Below are 9,495 nucleotides of genomic sequence, written 5' to 3'. Positions count from 1 at the left end.
GCTGCCAGACAAGGCATCCTGTACAAAATGGATTTTTCCCTTCTGTCCAACACTGACCAAGGAAACTTTTTTACTAGATATTTTTAAAATTAAAAACAGCTGCTAAAAAAAAGCCCAACTTTGTAAAAGGCAACCTAACTTGGCTACCAGCTGAAGAGAGGCAAAAGGAGCCTGTCTCAAAGTAGGATTGCTGCCCTCCTTCACGTCCCAACCCCAAAGAGTAACAGATAGATTCAAGAATTCCTAGATTCAGAGAATGTTGCTGCCTCTGGACATCAGAGTTTGTGGAAATAGCAAGCTCTCTATAAATTAGCATATGGGTATACTGGGTGGAAGGGAGAGCAGGCACTAAGCCCATAGTCTGGAGTAAGGCCAAACAAAAGGCATTTGAAACTTTGAAAATAACTCTGACTGCACTGGAGAGATGGCTCAGCCTTTAAGAGCACTGGCTGCTCTTCCAGAGGTCCTGAGTTTAATCCCCAGCAACCACATGGTGGCTTACAACCACATGTAATGGGGATCAGATGCCCTCTTCTGGTGTGTCTGAAGACAGCAACAGCATACTCACATACATTAAACAAATGAATAAATCTTTTAAAAACAAACAAACAAACAAAAAAACCCTCTGACTTCAGCTCCAGCCCCAGAACTTCCAGGTGTCTCAAAAAACTTTTAAATTTGTTTGACTATGAAACAGAAGTCAAAAGGGGTTTTGACCCAAAATTTTGGGTCATGGAAATGCCCTATGACATACTTGTCCAAACAATTGGACCCTTTAGTCACAGGATAACTCATCTGTCTAAGAGCTTTGGTGTTTCTGTTACTTTAATAAAAGAAAAAAATGTTAACACTGGGTCCAAGTCTTATACTCACAATGCCCTATGACACAGTTGGGGCCCTCCTCCAAGGAGTGCCAGAACACTGACTGTCTACTGACTGTGTGATCCAGTACCAGTACCTGGGAATCTGGTTTGAGAAACTCTCTGCATCCATCTTACATCTCAGGCTACCATCTTGCCTGATGACAGAGGTACTTGTCCATGACTGTGATGACAAGAAACATGAAGTACATGGGAGCTGCAGTAGTTAATTTTACTTAACTTGGGATCCCTCCAGGCACCCCAACCCAACAAGCAGAACCTTTTGGTGTGATCCAGGCTCTCTGAGGGGGAGAATTAAAAACCACCATACACACAGACATTGCATATGGCATGAGATTATGTTTAGAAGACCTCTCCATTGCTTCCCAGACTCAGAGACCAGCAGTTGACAGAACTCTTTCACCATCCCTGTCTCAAGTCACTATAGACCCTACAGTTCTTCATACAGTCAATTTATTGAACTATCTGAGCAACCAAGCTGATCTCTGAGTCCACCACTGCTTTCTCCTTGCTTGTATATATTGATACCTTCAGGGTTGAGCAAGAAGCCAAAGGGTTCTGGAACTAACCTAAAATGTGATTTCTCTCTACTCCTATAGCTGTGAAGGCAGCTGGCATTATACACTGTGCCCACCACACCCTGGTCAAGAAAATGGAAACCACAGACATTGCTGCTAAATAGACTGTCTTTAGACTATGGACTTGTTGAAATTAGGTTTCAATGGACCACAGGCCCTTCCACTGTCTGCCTCTCTACCTTCTCCCGAGGTTTGTGCTTTGTCCCATGGGGATAAATAAGGGTCATGGGCCCATCCCCACTGCCTCAAACCTGAACTAGAAATGTAAGAAGGCAGATACAGGAAGAGTATTAGCTAGTATGAATACAAACCAGACACCCATATTCCATCTTGACCTATACTTGCTGATATACACTTTAAGTGTATGGTTGTATAGAGAAAAGGAATGTTATAGAAATTTATCTTTTGAGATTAGAATACAGACTTTAAAATTCTATGCATGCCCCGAAAGTAAGTCCCGTAGTTTCCAGAAACAAGGGAGTTTCCATTACAAAAAATGAGTTTGTAAAACTGATGCTTCCTGAAAATTCCCTTCAAAAGATTCTGGCCTTTGGGAAACAAGAAAAACCTTGGAACTCAGACTCTAAGCCACAGAAAGGGACCCTGGGGATAGAGTTAATCATTCCCAGCCCTATCAGTCAAGATTGTTGGTTATACTTAACCACCCAGCCCTGTACTACATAGAGATAGGAACTAGCCAGACTTTGAGCCCACTGACTGAAAAAAAAAAAAAACAAAAACAAACAACAAAAACAGAACCAAAAACACTCACATTGACTAGAGGCAGCTCAAATTAACAGTAGAGGACTTAAAGGGGCTAAAAACTTCTCTAGTATCTAAAATCTTTAACCTGGCATTTCCTCTTATTCTAATGGCTGCTATGGGCTAATTCCTCTGGATAACAGCAATATTGCCATGCCCCTGAGACTATTTTGTGGTCATTCACTAGTAGTTTGGCTAAATGTGCCTCTTCTGATACTTTACAAACTAAATGAGTTCATCAGGATCTAGAGGTATTAACACAGCAGTTAGAGTCCCTTGCAGACACAATCCTACAAAACTATAGAGGCTTATACTTATTCCTCATGAGATTAAGAAGTTATGTCTGGCTTTGAGGAAAAAGCTGTTTCTATGCTAATTGATCAGGGGTAATTTTAAAAAAATCTTGTCATGTTTGGAAAAAGAAATTCCTAAAGAGAAAGGGACAAAGACTTAAATCAGATCGGTGATACCAATTTCTGTTCTCCTGGCTATCTACTCTGCTCTCAGCACTGACTAGACCTTTAATTCTTATCCTGATTGCATTAACAGTGTGCCTCTGTGTCTTAAACTGTATGTTAAATTACGTATCACTTCATAAACTTAATGTTCCTTAGGGCCAATTATACCTTTTTAGTGCAGGGTGAGTTCATGATTTGATTCATTCACTAAGACCAGTGGAGAATGTAAGAGGGCCCCAGACTTTAGCACAACTGACTCCATGGTGGAAGTACCTTTCAGGTTGTAAAACTCAGCATGCAGACTGCCAAAGCTGAAATAAAGACCTAACAATTCAAGTCCATGGTTTTAGGAAAGCCATTGCATGTCCTAACCTTGGTTTTTGGCTTACATAGCTGTGCTTGCTCAGTATTCTTGTTAACTGAAGTATGTCAAACCAGGACATGGTTTTGTGCTTAAAAGCTCAGCCTGGGAAAGGCTTGGACCTATACTGGGGTCTAGAACCCCGTGTAGCAGTTGACAGCTGGCTGATAAAGACTTGCAATTGGCTTAAACCCATTTCAAAATTGTCTTCTCTGGTGTGTATCTCACAACTCTAAGTAAAGTCACTGATAGAAGAGTCAGGGCTTTCGTTCTTCCTGGCTGGATTGATTCTTCCTGAAACTCTTTGGGGTAATTTTGTCCCATTTCTCAGGCTGTCCTTTCTGATCAGATCACAGCTTCATGATTGTCTTCTGGTCTTCAAGACGCAGCTAAAGGGTTCCTTATTTCAGGTCTCCTCTTCTGGCTTTGATTCCTGTCCTCTCTTCTTTGATTGGTTAAGTGCTCCCTCACACCAATCAACATAATGACTAGCTTCTCTTATGATACCTTTTAATGGTGTATGAAATCCTAAATACCAAAGGCCTACAGTCCTGTATTCTTCCTTAAAGGTCTGGTATGGGTTTTCAACACATGTGCAGGATACGCATTGTAGTATTGTTCTTCTGCCTCTCATTTATCTCCTATATATGAAGCTGAACATTCCTGGACAATTCTATTTAAATATCCACAATATTTTATCTTCTAGATAGTTCTCTATTTTAAGTTTCTAGCCAGTACATCAAGGGCCTTTTATCCCCTAGCTGTGTAAATGTTAGTAGTTTTTCAGGAAGCTGCCTTTGGCTTGTTATTTTTCTCACGTTGTGCCCACTCTCCTTAGCTTTCTTCATACATACATCATCAACTACCAACAATGCTGAAAGACTCCCAAACACCTTTGTCAAGGGGAGAAGAAGAAGAAGAAGAAGAAGAAGAAGAAGAAGAAGAAGAAGAAGAAGAAGAAGAAGAAGAAGAAGAAGAAGAAGAAGAAGAAGAAGAAATTAGTCTTTCCAAGGGCCCAGCTGGAAGTTTCTGAATTCCCCCACTGTCTCCCACATCTAGCATATCATGGCTAACTGGCAGGTAAAATCTGAAAGTGAACAATTTCCTTCTCCTGCCCTCCTTTCTAGAGAAATGGATGAGTTGAAGAGAAGGTCTCCTGTATTTCCTCATGGGTGTTTAGGCTCAGAAGCATAGGAACAGATCACTACCCTGCAGGGAACTCACACGTCAGTGGCGAGATCCTTTCTTTCTCACAGTAGCCAACACAAACCAGCCATGTGATTTTTTTTTTTTCTACTCCCATAAATTCCCTTTCCTTGCTCTCTTCTTCTTATCCCTATTCCCAGGACATGGGTGGGCATTTCCATATTTGGGGAAATCACTGTCTTTTATGGTAGTCTATCATTCCACCTGATTCAGAATTTGATGTTTCAGGCATACGAGTGATCTGACTGCAAGACCTGCCTGGCACTGCATAGACTAGCTATGCACTTAGCTGAACCGGTTGGCTAGGCTAATATTTCTGCCCTCCCTGGATGTGCCATGTTCATTCTTTCTGGAGCTGCTCACTCAGGTGAAGAAAATGGTCTTCCCATTAGAGGAGGGCATTCTTCAGTCAAGAGTATAGGGGGATCTTCGCTCTCCTGCTGAGCCCTCTAAACAGATCAGAAGACTTTGAAGACCGACTTTGCTTAGTTAAAGGAACTGTTCTTGGAAACAGATACCTTGTAAGATCTCCCAACTGTTTTGTTTTTTTTTTTTTTTTTTTTCCACTCAAAAAATTCATTAGGCAGGAACTGGAAAGATCACTTGATCTTGATTTGATTTCTGCATACCCACTTTGGGAGCTATGTGGGGAGATAGACGTAAAACCAGAATTTGATTAACTCACTAGTCAATATAATCTTTAAGTAATTTTACATTGAATTAATTTATTTGGGGTACACATGCCTGTACGTGTGTGTGTGTGTGTGTGTGTGTGCAGATATTGGATACACTTTGGATTTTTTTCTTCAACCACTCTCTCACCTTATTTTCTTGAGAAAGGATCTCTCCCTGAGCATGGAACTCACCCATTTGGCTGGACTGTCTGGTAGTAAGCCTGAACAATCTTCTTGTTTTTTGGATACAGAAGTTTGCCCAACTCTGGGATAGCTGGGATCACTGATATGTTCCATAACATTTGGCTTTTTTTGTTGTTGCTGTTTTTTATTTGCTTGTTTTCTGTTTTTTGTTTTTTACTTGAGGTTGAATTAGGGTCCTCCTGATTGTTCTTGTTCAGCAGACAGACACTTCATTCAACCGAGCTATCCTCTTGCCTCTATTTTTTTAACTTTTAATTCACACATAATAAGTACACATATTTACGTGGTATACTGCAATATTTTAATGTATATATATATATATATTATGACTAAGGATCAGATCAGGGTAATTAGTAGATCCATTATCATAAATATTCTTTTTGTTGAAAACATTCAAAAGTGTCTCTATTTGTTTTCTTTGCTTTTGCTTTGTTTTGCTTTAATTTTCTTTTTGGTTTTTGTTTTAGACAGAGTCTCACTAGGTAACCCTGACTGATCTGGAATCATAAATGTTGACCAGGCTGGCCAGGAACTTGCAGAGATCCACCTGCCTCTGCTTCTCAGGTTGTTACATTAAAAGCATGTGCCATCATGCCCAGCTTCTACTGGCTTTTGGAAATATAAATTGGCTTTTCTTAACCACAAGTATCCCATTATGCTGTTTAGTTTTCTCACTAAATGACAAAATATCTGTGAGATAAAAGATTAGAGAAGGAAGAGTTCCGTTGGCTCAGGGTTTCCACAGTATAGTCCATCATGACCAGGAGGGTAAACAAATGCTCTTAACTGCTGAGCCATCTTCACAGCCCAACTTTTCTGCTCATAACTTGTGTTTTGTCCCATCAATGAGGAAAATAACTAATATATCATTCTATTCTTTTCTTCCGTATGACAACTGCCCCTCTCCATTTTTGATTTACAACATTTTCTCCCAAAGAACACAAATTCCAGATAGAAATAATTTACTATAACAAAAGAGTCTTATCTGACAAGGCACCACACACATACACACTTACTGGTAGAAATTGAGGATATGAAACCATTCTTGATCTGGAGTGTTCAGCTTCTTATCACTTTTGGCTATGGTCCTTAAGGCCTCTGCCCAGGAAGAATCAGCACTGAGAACTATTCCAGAACAGACCAAAGTTTCACGCTGCTGAGCCCTGGAATTCAGTGCCTGCATTTGCATACCTCCAAGACCATGCATAAGAAAGCTGAAGAGGACACTAAAGGAAGTAAGGCAAAGGATAAGACACAGACAACTTCCCCAAGGTTGTCTGCTAAACCTGTTCTTCTGAAGCTACAGTAGAAGTCTCAAATGACCTCTGCAAAAAAGGGGGAAGGGGGAAAGCTGATGCAGCATACAGAGATGCCAAATCAGACCAGGCTAAGAAAGCTGAAGGTGTGAGGATGCCAAGTGAAGTGTGAGCATTATCAATAACTCTGTCTTCTCATACCTGTGCAGACTGTAGAATTTTGTTTTACTTTTAAAATGCTATGTTGTTAGCGCACAGAATACTTCATTGTTTGGGGTGGGGTAGGCAAACAAAATGTCTTCCAAACTGGGTTGATGAGGGGAAACTATACCTTTCCCTGCTGACTTTAAAAGACTCCTCTTGAATTCCAGGAGAGACATCCTGGTGTTGACATATGTGGCCACCATGGCATAAAATGTGTTGGGGTATGGGGGAAATAGACTCGTTTTTATATTCCATTTTCCCTCTTCCAGAGAATTAACTCCCTTAAAACAAGAGACCCATTGGGACCTGCTCTCCTACATTTGGTTTTACTAATCTATTGAGCAATCAAGACTTTTCAGTGGTATCACTGAGTGTTCCTCAAAAGAGCAGCATTTCCCTTTCTAAAAGACTGTGGATCTTTAGATAGATAATTCTGCCATTTTCATTCTATTCACTGAAAGTCTGTTTTTGCTTGTGAAAAGCTGTTAACATCCTTAAAGTGAATTGCCACCACTCATTCTGAACTGCCCTGTGTTAAAGCAGCAGAGGAAGACTTCATGGATTTTACATCAGTTTTCTGATCTTTGTGGCCCATTCATTCAAGAAGAGAGTCTGGAAGTCCTTATACGCTATTACTGATTGGCTGACCATGTCTTGCCTGAAATACCATGAGCGAGTATGAAAAGTATATTTAATAAAGCTGGGTATAGTTTGTCAGGGGGAAAAATACCTCTATCATGAGGAATTGGCAAGACTTTTCCCTGAATTTATTATATTTTTAAATATAATCTTTTATTGAGCCTTGTAGAGCTTCAACATTACCTCAGGATCCAAATCTCAGCCCTGAAAACTATTCCTTTAGATTCCATGGGCTTCCTGATTTAGAACAAAAATAAAACAAACAAACAAAAAGAGAAACACTGCTTTCCATAGACTCTAATTCATAGGCTTCACCTGGGTTGGCTTTTCAGAAAACTCTCTTGAGAGATTTGCCAGAGACTTTGAGAAGACAGTCTAAAATGATAGAGGTCTCCTTTTTGGTGAATTTTGGAAAGTTTCAGATTTTTTTTGGTTGAAGTAATTTATTTTTTGTAGTAGGCTATGTCTCTTTTGCATCAAATCAAATTCAGGAGACATAAAAAGATTGTTCAGATAGAAAATCCTAAAAGGATTTCCAGTGAGGTGTGTCTTCCAACTTCAAGGATACAAGGAGCCAAGATGGACATTGGACAAGTGTCTAACTCTGTGTTCATATCCTATGGGCCTTCCACTGTCACACAATGGAAAGCTTCAGAATAATAAAGAAGAAGCTACAATATTTTATTACAAAGGTAATAAAATCTCATTGACTAATCTAAGCTGAGAACCCAGTTTAAATCAATACTTAACTGCATAATTAAATTTACGTGAAGTTAGAAAATTCAGCCCAAATAGTATACAGTGATAGTCAGAACCACAGTGTTGAGAATATCATTTTTTCTTTTTCTTTTCTTTTTTTAAAGATTTCTCTATTTTTATGAGTACAGTGTCACTGTCTTCATACACACCAGATGAAGATATCAGATCTCATTATAAATTGTTGCGAACCACCATGTGGTTGCCGGGAATTGAACTCAGGACCTCTGGAAGAGTAACCAGTGTTCTTAACTGTTGAGCCATCTCTCCAGCTCCTGAGAATATCTTCTATGTCATCACATACTGGTTTTAAGAAGTGTGTACATGTATGAAACTCCCTGAGCTGAGTCTTCAATCTATAGATTCTGCTATACATTCCATGCATACTGATTTAAATACTGAGAAGACATTGAGTGCAGCTTAGAGCTCTTATTTCAGTTCCATGTACAGGAGCCAGCATTTCTGCCTTCATGCTCTGTAGACACTTTGCTTTCTTTGTATTCTTTCTAGCTCACCCGTATTTCTGTATAGCCTAGCCCAAGTCTTCCTATAGAAAAGTGACTCAATGAATGTGCTAAATGATGACAAATGCCATTTAGACTCTCAACTATGTGTATTAGCCACCCTTTCTTGCACATTCAGCAGGAAATTAATAAATAGGCACAAATTTGCATAACTCTCACCACTTGTCAAAGTTTCAGATGGAAGAAATGTGACAAATTCTCCCACCTGCATTGATTCAAGTTTAAGTCAAAAGTTCTTAAGATTGAACATTCTAACTTACATAAATGCTTCATAAATCTTCAAACATCTGGCACCGTGCTTAAACAGGCTTGTTCTATAAATCTGGAAAAGGGCCTATAGTTAAGCTCACCATCACAAATGTCAGCTTTTTAGCTTCCACATAGAAGTGAAAAGTCAGTTGTATCTGTTTTTTGGTGCTTGATATATTTAATTCATTTAGCATATGTGTGAGTTAATACTATCTTGACATAGCCTAGAATCACCTGAAAAATGAGTTTCAATTGAGTAATTATTAAGCAGGTTAGACTACAGATAGGCTTATGAGACATTATCTTGATTGCCTTAATTGATATAAATGTGGGTGCCTCCTTCTAGGATCTACATTTTCTAGATTGTTGATCCTGGGCCATCGAACATGGCTTTTGCTGAACTCCTTGGCTAGGAATGAGACTTTGGGTTAGAGGTAATACTGGGAGAAATATCAAGCAACCCTGCCTTGATTTCTCTCAATGATCAACTGTGACTTAGAAGTACAAGATGAAATAGACTTCCCTCCCCCAAGCTACACACAAAGGAAGTCTGAAGGACATATCACCTAGGCTCTTCAATGCTGCTGAAAATGCCAGAGTTCATATGATAGTTCATTCTACATACACACCAGATTTTCTTCCATCAATGCACATATAAGTGACTACAACTGTTGAGTTGTCAATATTATTTTAGCATCTCTCTCTCTCTCTCTCTCTCTCTCTCTCTCTCTCTCTCTCTCTCT

This window comes from Mus pahari, chromosome 4 (assembly GCF_900095145.1).
Source record: "Mus pahari chromosome 4, PAHARI_EIJ_v1.1, whole genome shotgun sequence".
In the NCBI taxonomy this organism is placed as follows: domain Eukaryota; kingdom Metazoa; phylum Chordata; class Mammalia; order Rodentia; family Muridae; genus Mus; species Mus pahari.
Note: the sequence above shows the minus strand (reverse complement) of the source record.